Raw genomic sequence first — 14,557 nt, forward strand, 5'->3', positions numbered from 1 at the left:
GGTTTCTTTTATAAAATGTTAATTGGAATGAATAAAATGTACATCTGCTCATTCTGTTCTCCCTTAACCCCATTCGCCATTACATTTATTAATACGTCATAAAAACGAATGTATTACTAAGTCATACAATTGATTCAATATAAAAATATTATATGCAGTATATGCAGGGCTGTAGCAAGGTATTCTGGGCCCCCTGACTGTATATTTCTCAGGGCCCCTTTATATTACAAAACTAGTTTAGAATTTGTCTTGGGGCCCCCCTTGACCTGTGGGCCTCTAGAAACGTTACCACCTTTCACCCCACTAGCTACAGCCCTGAGTAAATGATACTGAACTCTCAGTCATGATATGGATTGCCATCTCTTACACATCATGCATTAGAGACAACACCTCGCAACAGCACCAGTTTTGTGCCCAGCAACAAGATCTTTCTGCGTATGGCATGTGGAATTTACAGTGAGTGGTAGTTTGGGACAATATTTATTTAAAATTGAGCCAAATATGCAGAGATGTACCAACTGTTATTCTCACTAAATGGATTAAGGCAGTACAGAAGACGGCACAGGTTGGCCAATCAGATGAAGGGGCGTTGCAGTGCCACCCAAATATGCAAAACTAATATTGTATCCCCTTTTCTCCCAATTTAGCATGCCCGATTCCCAATGTTCTTTTAAGTTCTTGTGGTCACAATCCGGGTGGCAGAGGATGAATCCCAGCTGCCTCCAGACCTTCAAACAGCGCATCTTATCACGTTGTCTCTGGCTTGTTGAGCATTGCCACGGAGACATAGCGCGTGTGGAGGCTTCACGCCATCAACCGCGGCATCCATGCCCAACTCACCACGCGGTCCACCGAGTACAAACCACATTATAGTGACCACAAGGAGGTTACCCCATGTGATTTATATCTTCCCTAGCAACCGGGCCAATTTGGTTGCTTAGAAGACCTAGCTGGAGTCACTCAGCTCAACCTGGGATTCAAACTAACGAACTCCAGGGGTGATAGTCAGCGTCTTTACCACCTAGGCCCCTTAATATTGTATTTTTTTTATTATTGTTTTTAACAATGAAAAAAATATATACATATTTTCCCATTTCCTAAATATAAAAATTAAATCCTAAAAAAAAAAAGAAATATCTATTTTTACCCACATGGAATGTCTCCCTCCATTTTTAAACCTGCTACTACTGTCGCCAAAAAGGGTTTCATGGGGAAACCTGGTCTCATGAATATTCATAAACTCATTACCATAGTTTTTCTTACCTAACTAAAATTGTATTTCTAGATATTGATAATAGTACTTTCACTAGTTGAAATCACATTTAAGATATCAGTAATTCTATTTTCACTAGTTGCAAAGGCTATTTTTGATATCAAGGAAGTAATTGTTACTTAATAGAGCTCCCTTTCCTGATATCAATAATTACATTGTTACAAGTAAAATATTAATTCTTGATATCAACAACTGAATTACAGCTAGTGAAATGGTCATTTTTGATATCAGTAAATTAATTTCAACATGTTACATTTGGTATTTCTCAAATATCAATTATTTGGAGTGTAATTCATTTCTTACTAGTAACAATTACATGACATAAATCAGAAATTGATTTTTAATTTAAAATATTTTTTTTTACATTTAATTAAAAAAACGAATTACTGATATCAAAAATCTGCATTTTTACTAGTTGGAATTCAATTGTTGATTTCAAAATTTTTTATTTTCACTAGTAGAAATTACATTCTTGATATCAAAAATTCTATTTTTTCTAGTAAGAAAAGGACCGACTTAGTAAGATTTTTAAAAAATTTTTACAACTTATTTTTGATATCAGTAATTGCGTTTTGAATAGGAATAAATGACATATTGGTGTGAATCTTTACTAGTGAAAATTCAATTATAGATACTAAAAAATTATGGGTTTTACTAGTTCAAATAAAAAAAATTATGATGATGTCATTTTTTATATCAATAATCCACATTTTTACTTGGGAATGTAATTACTGATACCAACAATTGCCGTTTCCACTAGTGAGAATTACATTCTTGATATAAAAAAATGGAATTTGAACTAGTAAAATGTTTATTTTTGACATCAACAATAAGATGAATTAGAATTGAGATTATTTGAAAAGTGAGGGCACAGCTCTCCTATGATTCAGGTCTCCAGCTCAAACTCTTGGGGCAAGTTACAGCCCAAAGTTTATTACTTACTGTTAGAGGTTTGTTCAAATCCTATAACCCAAAGCATGAGTAATACTGATTGTGTTGTTTGTCTAAACAAGCACCAGCAATGAATCAGAACATTTTAAATGAACTTTAGTTTGACCTTAGAACAGGGCACGCCTCTGTTACCTATTATTATCTGCCACTGCAACTACAAAATTGGCACATAGTCACATAGTTATGACACAGTTAAATCAAGCGGACAGAAGTGCTGATGTCTATGTTCTCACACTAGCCTACATAGGCGTACAATTTTGAATTGTCAATCACTGTGAAAACAGGAAAAGCAGAATGCTCTTGGGGTCACGAGTGAGCTTAGTACAGTTTCCAGTGACGGATTATTCCGGTTCCATAACCTTACAATACATGCAGTCATAATGACAATGATTTAATTGACATTTTGGCATTCACTCCTACATTCTTTTAAACCAATGAGTTAAAATGTCACACGCTCAATTGTGCACTTTTGCATTTTGATGTTGTTTGTTTATTTTATTGTAGTTAATTGTGCACTCTGAACACTAGAGGGCCTGAGGGAACGATTGTGACTGCACATTTAAGCCAGGTCTGTCTGGAGGCCATACATATTCATGGCAAGCCTGTCATCTTGAGTCATGATGGGAAATGCTCTCTGTGAAAGCACTGTGTCAGATGATGCTAATGTGATTTCAGTACAAATACAAACAGTGAAATGTCAACAGCTGCACTAGTATAAGAACAATTTCAAATTTTTACAAATGTATAAACATAGAATGGGCTCAAAAGAAGATTTATTTTGACAAATAAAAACTAATAATGTAAAATGATTGTGGGTGTGTGTGTGTGTGTGTATATATATATATATATATATATATATATATATATATATATATATATATATATATATACACTCACCTAAAGGATTATTAGGAACACCTGTTCAATTTCTCATTAATGCAATTATCTAATCAACCAATCACATGGCAGTTGCTTCAATGCATTTAGGGGTGTGGTCCTGGTCAAGACAATCTCCTGAACTCCAAACTGAATGTCAGAATGGGAAAGAAAGGTGATTTAAGCAATTTTGAGCGTGGCATGGTTGTTGGTGCCAGACGGGCCGGTCTGAGTATTTCACAATCTGCTCAGTTACTGGGATTTTCACGCTACAACCATTTCTAGGGTTTACAAAGAATGGTGTGAAAAGGGAAAAACATCCAGTATGCAGCAGTCCTGTGGGCTGAAAATGCCTTGTTGATGCTAGAGGTCAGAGGAGAATGGGCCGACTGATTCAAGCTGATAGAAGAGCAACTTTGCCTGAAATAACCACTCGTTACAACCGAGGTATGCAGCAAAGCATTTGTGAAGCCACAACACGCACAACCTTGAGGCGGATGGGCTACAACAGCAGAAGACCCCACCGGCTACCACTCATCTCCACTACAAATAGGAAAAAGAGGCTACAATTTGCAAGAGCTCACCAAAATTGGACAGTTGAAGACTGGAAAAATGTTGCCTGGTCTGATGAGTCTCGATTTCTGTTGAGACATTCAGATGGTAGAGTCAGAATTTGGCGTAAACAGAATGAGAACATGGATCCATCATGCCTTGTTACCACTGTGTAGGCTGGTGGTGGTGGTGTAATGGTGTGGGGGATGTTTTCTTGGCACACTTTAGGCCCCTTAGTGCCAATTGGGCATCGTTTAAATGCCACGGCCTACCTGAGCATTGTTTCTGACCATGTCCATCACTTTATGGCCACCATGTACCCATCCTCTGAGGGCTACTTCCAGCAGGATAATGCACCATGTCACAAAGCTCGAATCATTTCAAATTGGTTTCTTGAACATGACAATGAGTTCACTGTACTAAAATGGCCCCCACAGTCACCAGATCTCAACCCAATAGAGCATCTTTGGGATGTGGTGGAACGGGAGCTTCGTGCCCTGGATGTGCATCCCACAAATCTCCATCAACTGCAAGATGCTATCCTATCAATATGGGCCAACATTTCTAAAGAATGCTTTCAGCACCTTGTTGAATCAATGCCACATAGAATTAAGGCAGTTCTGAAGGCGAAAGGGGGTCAAACACAGTATTAGTATGGTGTTCCTAATAATCCTTTAGGTGAGTGTACATACATACATATACACACACACACACACACACACACACACACACACACACACATATACACTCACCAAGAAGACCTCAACAATCATCAACAATCAGAATGTGAATCAGCGATTCATGATTGTTGGTCCCAGACGGGCTGGTTTGAGTATTTCTGTAACTGCTGATCTCCTGGGAATTTCACACACAACAGTTTCAAGAGTTTAGTCGGAATGGTGCCAAAAACATCCAGTGAGCAGCAGTTCTGCTGATGGAAAAACTTTGTTGATAAGAGAGTTCAACGGAGAATGGCAAGACTGGTTGGAGCTGACAGAAAGGCTACAGTAACTCAGATAACCACTCTGTACAATTTATTTGAGCAGAATAATATCTCAGAATGCACAACATGTTGAACCTTGAGGCACAAGCGCTGCAACAGCTGAAGATCATGTCAGGCACAATAGTGTTCCTAATAAAGTGCTCAATTAGACTGATTGATTACAGAACTCAAGGTGCTTACCTCTTACCAGAGTTTCCACATTGGATACATACTGTTTAAAATGGCGGAGGACATTGCGGTTTCTATAGAGAATGACTCGCGCACACGGCTACTGTGAAACGAAGAAATACCCCCAATTGGACGGCTATTTTTCCACTGAGAAAGCTGATCTTCAGAAAGCTAACAGCATCTCTGCTTGGGAGTGGCAACAGGTGATCACACACGCTCTCTCTCTCTCTCTCTCTCTCTCTCTCTTTCTCTCTCTCTCTCACACACACCAATCCTTGTTTAAGAACTTTTTAGAAACAGCGAAAGGCATGATACTATTTCTGAAGTGAATTTTTTTAATTACTAACGGAAGCTTGGACGCATCATTTGTTTTGAACCAGCAACGGCAGATTCTGATTTGTCGCGTAAGAAAGTAGTTCAACGCACAAATGCGTTTTAATGACCGTACTCAGTTTTTCCTAATTATTTTAAATGTACTTGTTCATTGAACTGTTGTATATAAGCAATTTCACACTCGCATTACCTACGGCCGAATCACAGCAGTGCTTCTTGCTCATGTGATATTGCTCACACACACACACACACACACACACACACACAGTATTTTAATGATTGATTTAAATATTATAATATTTCTTTAATAATTGAACTTTGAGTATAAGGACATCTCAGTCCTCATTTTCTTCCTCTCTGTTTCTCTGACACACTCTTACCAGTGCCTCTGTTAGTGTCTCCCTGAATTATACTCACTTCTGCCATGATGAGCACTCTACAAAAGTAAAAATAATTAAGTGATATATATATGTATAATCAAACCACTAAATAAATCAATAAATGTTACGTTAGTTTACGTTAGTTTGTGTCCATTTTAATATTAGCATTACCTTAGGGTTGATTTTTCATTAAAAAAATGTTTTGGTTGGCAACTTTATCTGCAAGAGTTAATGCTGATATTATATCTTGTACTTAAAAAAATTTGTTTTAAAGGTAAAATGTGTCATTTTTGTGGCAGATGCGGCACAAACATATTTGCAAAATTAATGACATGAATCATGAACACAACACATCTGCCATTGGTCAATATATTGATTGAATACTCAAACAAACATTGTCACTTTACTCTCCCAGCAAGTTCAGGTGCCAAGGCCAAAGAACCATCTTTCCCTGCTGCAAACAATAAAAGGCTCTTTTCTAGAGAAGTTTTCAGAGTGCCGACCTTCTCACCCTGCAAAATGAAATATGCATTTGCTTTAACATAAACACTTGGAGAGTGCTCATCATGGCAGAAGTGAGTATAATTCAGGGAGACACTAACAGAGGCACTGGTAAGAGTGTATCTGAGAAATAGAGAGGAAGGAAATGAGGATGGAGATGTCCTTCAGACACACCTGAGGCAGTATCTCTCGTGCTAGACTAAGAGCCTCTTTATGAGCCACGACTCCCGTCTGGTTCTGTGGCACGGAGTGATTGACCAATCCCAACTCCACAGCCTGCTCACCCCCCACACGCCAGCCTGTAAAGATGAGCTCCTTTGCCATGGCAAAACCGACAGTCCTCAGCAACCTCTGACTGCCTCCTGATACACACAGAGAGAAAGAACAATGATATTACACTGACAGTGGCTTTCAAAAGTAGGAAAATGCTTAATTTATTATTTCTTTTTACCTAATTACATATACATTGACATTAGGTTTGCTGTGATATTTTTATTTTAAAGCTCAAAATGACATTATGATAGAAAATATTAAATATTAAAAAATAAAACATACATAGAGAAACATCTTTTCCAGCATTTGGGTGTGTTTGTTGACTCATACTCAAGTTGATCGATTAACCTTCACCTAAACGAGTTTTATTTTTTATTTTTGCAGATTTAAACAGATTCTCTTGCAGTGTTTTCCACCATTTTCCAGCATATTCAGTCATAACTCTATTTTAACAAGACGCCTATTCCCTGTTGATGAAAAGCCCCACTGCATGATGGTACTGCCACTATATTTCACTGCAAGTGTGGGGTTTATGAGATGTACTAGAGCAGTGTTCTTTGCACCACACATATCGCTTTAAAAGTGCACATTGTGATTTTTGGTAAAACGTTTAAATAGATAGAAATAGTAATAGTAGAGTAGTATTTTTAACATGTTTAAAATGATGAACACTCAACATGAGATGAAGACCACTTTATTCTACATATAGGCGCACATTCATGAGTGCCACCCACCATGTGGAGTTTACATGAACAGGCAAATATTACTTCTGCCAGGTGGCAGCGAACATAAACAGAATTGTTTTCCGAAAGAACTTATAAAATCTATGAATCAAACCCAGCAGCTCCGAGGTGAATCACAACACTAAAATCATTAAAAAATACAAAAGGAACAAGACTTGATTTCAAGTTGCTGATTATAAGTAGAGAAACAATATATTTTAAAGGCAAAATATAAAAAAGAAAATATGTAAATATACAAGTCATTTAAGAGTGTAGGAAGCCTGACTTGATTGCGGCATTTGCAGTGCGTCATGCGAGTGGGCAGTCGCTGCAGAGCCACACCCACACATTTTATCTCCCCCGACTCTCACTGTGAACACAGAAACCGTAATTAGCCACAATTCATCTCAGGTGGATGACCATACCGCTTTCGTCAATTTCCGTGAAGTGCTTCTCCGGGTGCAGAGCAAACAAAAGTGCCTCTTAAATAGTTTTCATTTAAACATATTTGGGTATAAAGAGTAGTCTCTAGTTTCGTTTGATATGCTGCTTTCAAAAATTCATTCATTTTTCCGCACGTCAGCGCGCTGATAAACATGATGTCCACATATGTGGATTTTGGGACATTATTTCCTCAAATCTGTGGGTCATTTCACTTCATTTTAATATAAATTGTGTTATTTTTTATTTTGTAATCACTGTACAATACATTTCTATTCATTAACATCAGTAAATGCATTCTTATATTCACTGTGCATGATCACATTGAGTCAATGGATTCATCCAAAAGCTGGAAAATGTTGCTTTCAGAGGCTTTATATGGAGTTAGGATGAAGCATGACGAGAGACCAGTGCAGCACACTGGAGGTTAAGTCATTCACTAAATAGGGAGCAAGGGTAGATATTGGACAATGGTAATCAGTACATAGATTAATAGATTTAATCCAAAAAATTTTTTAACATAGTTGGCAGTGATTGGATGATACTGGCCATTACTTTAAATCAGAATTAATTATACAGCTTTACAGAAAATCAGCTGTAATGTCTGTAACATCTCAGAAACATGAATAATCATCTCTCCTGGAAACAGAAATCTGACTTTCTATTGCTTGGTATTATTTAAAATTTCACAACTTAGTCCCGCTGTCAACAATTTAGGTACACTATTTGCTCTAGAAAATGTATCGTTTTTTTATTAGGTGCTAATCAAAAAGCGAAATGGAAAATGCACACAGCAGTCACGCTCTCAGGAAGTTATTGCTAAAACTCATTTCCCCTATTTAGGCAATGAAAGCCATGTTTACTTCCGGAACCAGACTGTTGTGCTCTATAAAGCTGCAAGCAGCCCCAAATTAAATTAAAAAGGGCAGTTAGGCCATAAAGCCATTTCTGCAACACATGGGCAAAATACTTTGTAGCCATTTTGATAACTTCTGCTATTTTTTAAAACATACTCCATCTCCATAATCTGCCTTTTTATGTTTTGCTAGTTTTTTTAATTGCTCCCCTGGCTCATATTTTTTTGTTTTGTATCTTTTGCTCTTTATAGAGCCTAATGCCTTCACAGAGACAAGTGAGATTTCCCAAGACACCTTTTTCAGTGATATCAGTCAGGTAGTAGGGACATTATATGCATGGTATTCCAAAAAAGACTTTAATGCTTAAAAATAAAAGTGCACTGTATTTTGCTTCACGAATTCAATGAAGTCTTTCTGTTAACTTGTCTGTTCTCCAACCAAACTTTCATCTACCTGTCTGTCTCGCTGTTTGACATTCTCAGTCACTACATCTCCGATGATGACGTCCACTCATTTAACGGTGAGATCTTTGATGGCCTAACAGTCCTATTCTGGACCCACAAGCTCTATTGCAGGTGGGGCATATATATGTGGTAGTAGTGGTGGTATTAATGGCACATACACACACATCAGCTGAAGGCATGCTACGAGATTCCAGATTCCATGATGTCCTTCCAAAATGACTACAAATCACACAAACCCACAGCCATGATACGCCCGTCATTTACCTGTAGTTATCCACCACCCGGAAGGTCAGAACACACACTTACCTGTCGTGCAAAGGTCACAAGCTAGTGCCAACTCCAAACCGCCCCCGGGAGCGAAGCCATCCACCGCTGCAATGGTTGGCATGGGCAGCATATCTGGCACAGAATGGGATCAGCCAGGTCATAGATCACATTAACAGAGGAGGAAGGCTTCAAACAGCTGGACCTCTCCTGAAACAATGAACTCAAGACTTTTAGTGCGAACACAATAGTATTACAAGAGTATACAGCATAGATGCTTATTTGTGCTTGTGAAGAAAATGCACACAGGTTCTATCTTGATTATAAAATCATTATTTTCTTAAATGTTAGCCCTGATTGGACTTGTGATAAAAAGTTTTTTCAGCTTATGTAAGTCACAATTTAATTACCACAGAAGCACTGCAAGTCTTAACTGATGCAGAATGAGACGTTTTTGTCTCCAAGCACTTCTCATGTGTGGTTCAAAGCGGTGCTTGATGCATGCGTTGCCACCCTGACAAGAATCATGAATGTGGCGTCACATTTGCTGTAGGAAAGTGGATAGCCAGTCTACCAGCTGATTATATTGGAGGATTTCAGTTGAAGAGATTTAATGTCAATTGCAATTAATATGTGGGGACTAGTTCTTTCAATTAGTCAAACTCCCACTTTGGGACATTTTTAATGGTACTTCAGTTAGTACTATTTTAGAGCATTTCTATCTTTATACTGTGGAAGGCTTTTTTTTGGAAAATGTTAATAATAAATTATATTGTTACATATTATATTGTTTTCAGCTCTAAAAAGGCATTTTATAAAAGGAAAATAAATATATATAGTGTCAAATTTCAGCACAAAATCAGCGATTAAAATATTTTTACTTTTTTGCACGTTTTTCCACATTTAATTGTACTTAAAAGTAACAAAGTAAACTTCTTCAGCTATTTAATTTTAAATAGACAAATGAAATTTAGGAGATAGAGGAGCTTGTCATTAAAGTAACTTGTTGACATTTGAGTATAATTGTTTATAGACTGATCACTGACCCTTGAGTCAAAACTTATCTTCAACAATGCTTATAAAATAAGTATAAGTAATTTTAATTTATGTCATGATGACCAGTAAAATGTAGAATTTGTACTTTGAAGGTCTATATGAAATTGCAAGGTGTATTAAGTGTAATTTGCCTTTAGTAATGTAGTACTTTTACTCAATTAGGACAAGTATTCAGTTTCACCAATACATGAGACAAGTACATATTCCACAAAATGACTTAAGTACAATTACTCAAGTACTTTACTCCCCAAGGAGAACATTTATTTTATGCATATTCAGTCATCCTCAAAATCACATTTTCACATGACTATCATCATCCTCATGTCTCACAGATGTCATTCATTAATGATTGTAGGCCATGCACAAAGAGTTCTGCCTCAGGGTTACTCATCTGCTCTCTCTCCTTAAGATCTGCCCATTAACACACAAACAGAGTTTTACAGACACTGATATTTCCTGCACAGGAGAATGTGAGCATAAAGTCCAGTTCATTTAAAGGTGAAATATGTGATTTCTTTGCCACAAGCATCATCAAAACATCATGAATAACGTTCTACGTATTAAAATACGATAAGAGTTGGAGAAAGTATCTGAACACTGAAAAATTTGCACACCACTATTTAAGGTAGTTTTGGTTTTGTGGGACAGGTTCTTTCACTGACCTGTACAAAACACTCCAGGTCCAAACTTCTAAAGACCACCACACAAACTGCTGCTTCATACTGTAAAGATGAACCCAACTCTTTGATCTATACAGAGACCGTCAATTATAGATGCATCAAGAGAGAAAGATAGAAACAGGAGATGCAGTATTGATTGGAGAGAGAAAGCAGAAAATGAAACGGCAGATTGATTTTTGTCGTTGTACTATTTTATATAAGGCCTGACACACATTTCACCATTCTTTTGATAGACAGATCAATTCTAACTTTAAAAAATGATTCTTTCTTTGTGGAAACACAGAAAGAATAGACAGAATTGGAACACTCGTAACTGAAGTATATTGAGTTAAAACTATATAAAAACCATATCAGCAATTGGTTGCAGAAATAGTTCACACAAAAATGAAAGTTCCTTTGTCATTTACTCAGCTTTATGTCAGGAGTATTTTGATTGGGGAAGCTATCAAGAGGCCAAAGGCAACTTTGAAGGATTTACAAGACCTTATGACTGAGATTGTTCAGTCTGTGCATGTGGCAACAATCTCCCAAGCTTTACACAAAGCTGGCCTGTACAGCAGAAAGAAGCCTCTTCTGAAAAAGTGCCACACTAAGTCTTGTTTGTGAAAAAACACTTGAAGGATTCTGATGCCATGTGGCAAAGATTTTAATGGTCAGATGAGACAGGGGTGCCTGGGTAGCTCAGCAAATAAAGACGCGGACTACCAGACCTGGAGTCGCAAGCTTGAATCCAGGGTATGCTGAGTGACTCGTCAGGCGTGACTCATAAGCAACCAATTGGCCCATTTGCTAGGGTGGGACAAAAATTGAACATTTTGGACTGAACTTCCAGTGCTATATTGTGACAAAAACAAATACAGCACATCACCCAGAACATATCATACTTAATGTGTAGCATGGTGGTGGCAACATTATGCTCTGGGGATGTTTCTCTTCAGTGGAGACTGGGCAATTGGTCAGGATTGAAGGGAAAATGGTTGCTGCCATAAACTGTGATCCTTTGATTGACAACTGAAGATGAGAAGGTGGTTCACCTTTCAGCTCCACAATGACCCTAAACATAATGCCAAAAAACAACGCATGGGACTTAAGGATAGGAAGGTCAAAGTCCTTGAGTGGCCAAGTCAATGCCCCAAACTAAATCCAATGGAAAACCTGTGCATGGACTTAAAGAGAGCAGTTCATCGCTGCTCACCCTGCAATTTAACCAAATTTGAACAATCCTGCAAGGAAAAATGGGAAAATATTTCCAAATCTAGGTGCAGGAAGCTATCAGAGACATATCCAAACAGACTGATGGCTGTCATCAAAGCAATGGTTCCCAACCCTGTTCCTGGAGGCCCCTGAACACTGCACATTTTGTATATATATATATATATATATATATATATATATATATATATATCCCTTTTCTGAAACACCCAATTCAGGTCTTGGGTCTCCACTGATGAGCTGATGAGTTTAATCAGGTGTGTTTGATTTGGGAGAATCCAGTAACAGGGTTGGGAACCACTGAATTAATGCAAAGGGTAACTATATTAAGTATTCAATCCAGGAGTATGATCACTTTTCAAACCCTGTTATTCTAGTCTTTCAACTTTTATAATTTTTTTGAACTGTTGCCTTTTTCATTAATAAAAAAGGGGGGTACAATGATTTTGTATAGGGACTGTACATGTCAATTCTTCTACTGATATGCTGATTACATGCTAAAATAGGACATGTGTGTATTATCTTGAGGAAATAATGGAAATGTTCACTTTTAAATATTTATTACAATTAATTTTTAGTCTGCACAGACATTTTATCAACTCATTAATTGTCATTAATATCTGGATAACAGCACAAGTGCAATAAATTGCAAAATATATGTCATGAGCCTCTAACAGAGCTTCCACCCACCTGTATATTAATTTATGTTCATTTCTTTTAACGTTTTAAACGAGAATCTGTCTCCTCAATCTGTCTGTGTTTCTGTGATTGCTTGAATTTTCCCCACTGTGTTTAGACATGCATGCACTGTCAGGAATGCAGAAGCAGAGGATAGGTTTAATGGTGTTATAGCAATCAGTTTAATGCATTTACATGACACATACCTTATCTGAATATGACCAAAATGAATTTTCATGTGCATGTAACAATGGTCAATGCAGAGGTCACTGCAAAAAAGGGAGCTGAGAGGAAGAGGAAGTAAAGTTCATTCACTAGATCTTCTGCTTTCTGCACATTTGAGATTGATGCATTAGGACAGGTAGTTTCCACACACACGCATGGTGGGTGACTCACCTGACCCACAAACACATGACCCAGAGAGTTTTGCGCCCTCTCACGACAAATCATCGCTCCACTATACCTAATCAGAGAAAAGAGAAAGCCAGAGTGCTTGACAATGAGAGAGAGAAAGAGGAATAGAAGAGGCAGTTAAAACATCTACAATGAGGGAAGGGGAGATCCGGGGTTAAACAGAGGTTATACAGTACACAAAGCGCAACCTGAGGTGCAGTGTCAGTAAACAGGTTGTTTTTATTAATTATTTAACAATAGGTAGTCTCATATTGAAGCTGTAGCTGTGGTCAGTTCATCTTTACAATCAGAAAAGGGAGTGGTTTTCATTTTTTAATGCTAACACAATAGCCTGTCACCAGAGCCGTAGCAAGTGGGGAGAAAGGTGGTAATGATTATAGTGGCCCAATAGTCTTGTGGAGCCCACAACATATTTGTACCTGTATTATTTTAATAGGTGAGGGACCAAGACCAATATATATTCATGGGTCCTTCTAATGCATGTGGATTGAGTAACTGATGGAAGAAGTAATTAATCTCACCAATATGAATGTAATGTGTACCTTTCTGCCATGCTGACATATCTAAGCCACTATATGATAGTGTGTTAAAGGAGATATGATCTATCCTTGGTCTCTTCTATGTCACATTACATCTCTTACAAAATTTGACCATAGTTATACTAGCACATACCTGTAGAAGTGATGGCATTTTATAGTATTAACTATGGGAGTTGTGTGATCTAAATGTGTTTAGGCTACTCTCATTCATAACAAATATGATCATTTGTTTATAAAAATGTAATTTATCTTACTGTCAATGACAAAAAAAAAAAAAAGATGTCCAAGATTATAAATGAAAATAAATATTTAAGTCCTTTTTACTATAAATTATCTTCCATGTCCAGTAGGTGGTGACATGCACAGAAAATGTGAATCGCCAAAAACAAACAAAAAAGAGTGTGAAAGTGGAGATTTGTAGTAAAAAAGGACTTAAATATTTATTCTGTTTCTCACCCACATCTATCATATCACTTCTCAAGATAAAGATTACACCACTGGAGTCTGGATTACTTTTATGCTGCCTTGATGTGCTTTTTGGACTTTCAAAGTTCATCCACCATTCACTTGCATTGTATGGACCTAAAGAGCTGAAATATTCTTCTAAAAATCTTTGTTTGTGTTCAGCAGAAGAAAGAAAGTCATACACATCTTTAATGGCATGAGGGTGAGTAAATGATGAGAGAATTCATTTTTGGGTGAACTATCCCTTTCAGCTATGCTTAGTGGTAAAGCCATGTTAATTTTCTTAAGGGAATTATGTAGTTAACCCTTGTAATGTATTTACATTTTTTTACCTAATATGTTGTTCTGGGTAAGAAATGACCGGCCTATTAAACATTGCTTATGAATCTCCCATTATGCTATATTATCACCAAAAATTGGATTGGATCTTTTGGTCAACTTGTTTTCATTCAGTT

General features: G+C 37.2%; 1 pseudogene; it reads right to left on the minus strand.

Annotated features, from left to right (window-relative positions):
• Positions 1–5,934: 5,934 nt before the first annotated feature.
• LOC127621707 (enoyl-CoA hydratase domain-containing protein 2, mitochondrial-like) lies at positions 5,935–13,651 on the minus strand (annotated as a pseudogene).
• Positions 13,652–14,557: the final 906 nt, after the last annotated feature.

This window comes from Xyrauchen texanus, chromosome 28 (assembly GCF_025860055.1).
Source record: "Xyrauchen texanus isolate HMW12.3.18 chromosome 28, RBS_HiC_50CHRs, whole genome shotgun sequence".
In the NCBI taxonomy this organism is placed as follows: Eukaryota; Metazoa; Chordata; class Actinopteri; order Cypriniformes; family Catostomidae; genus Xyrauchen; species Xyrauchen texanus.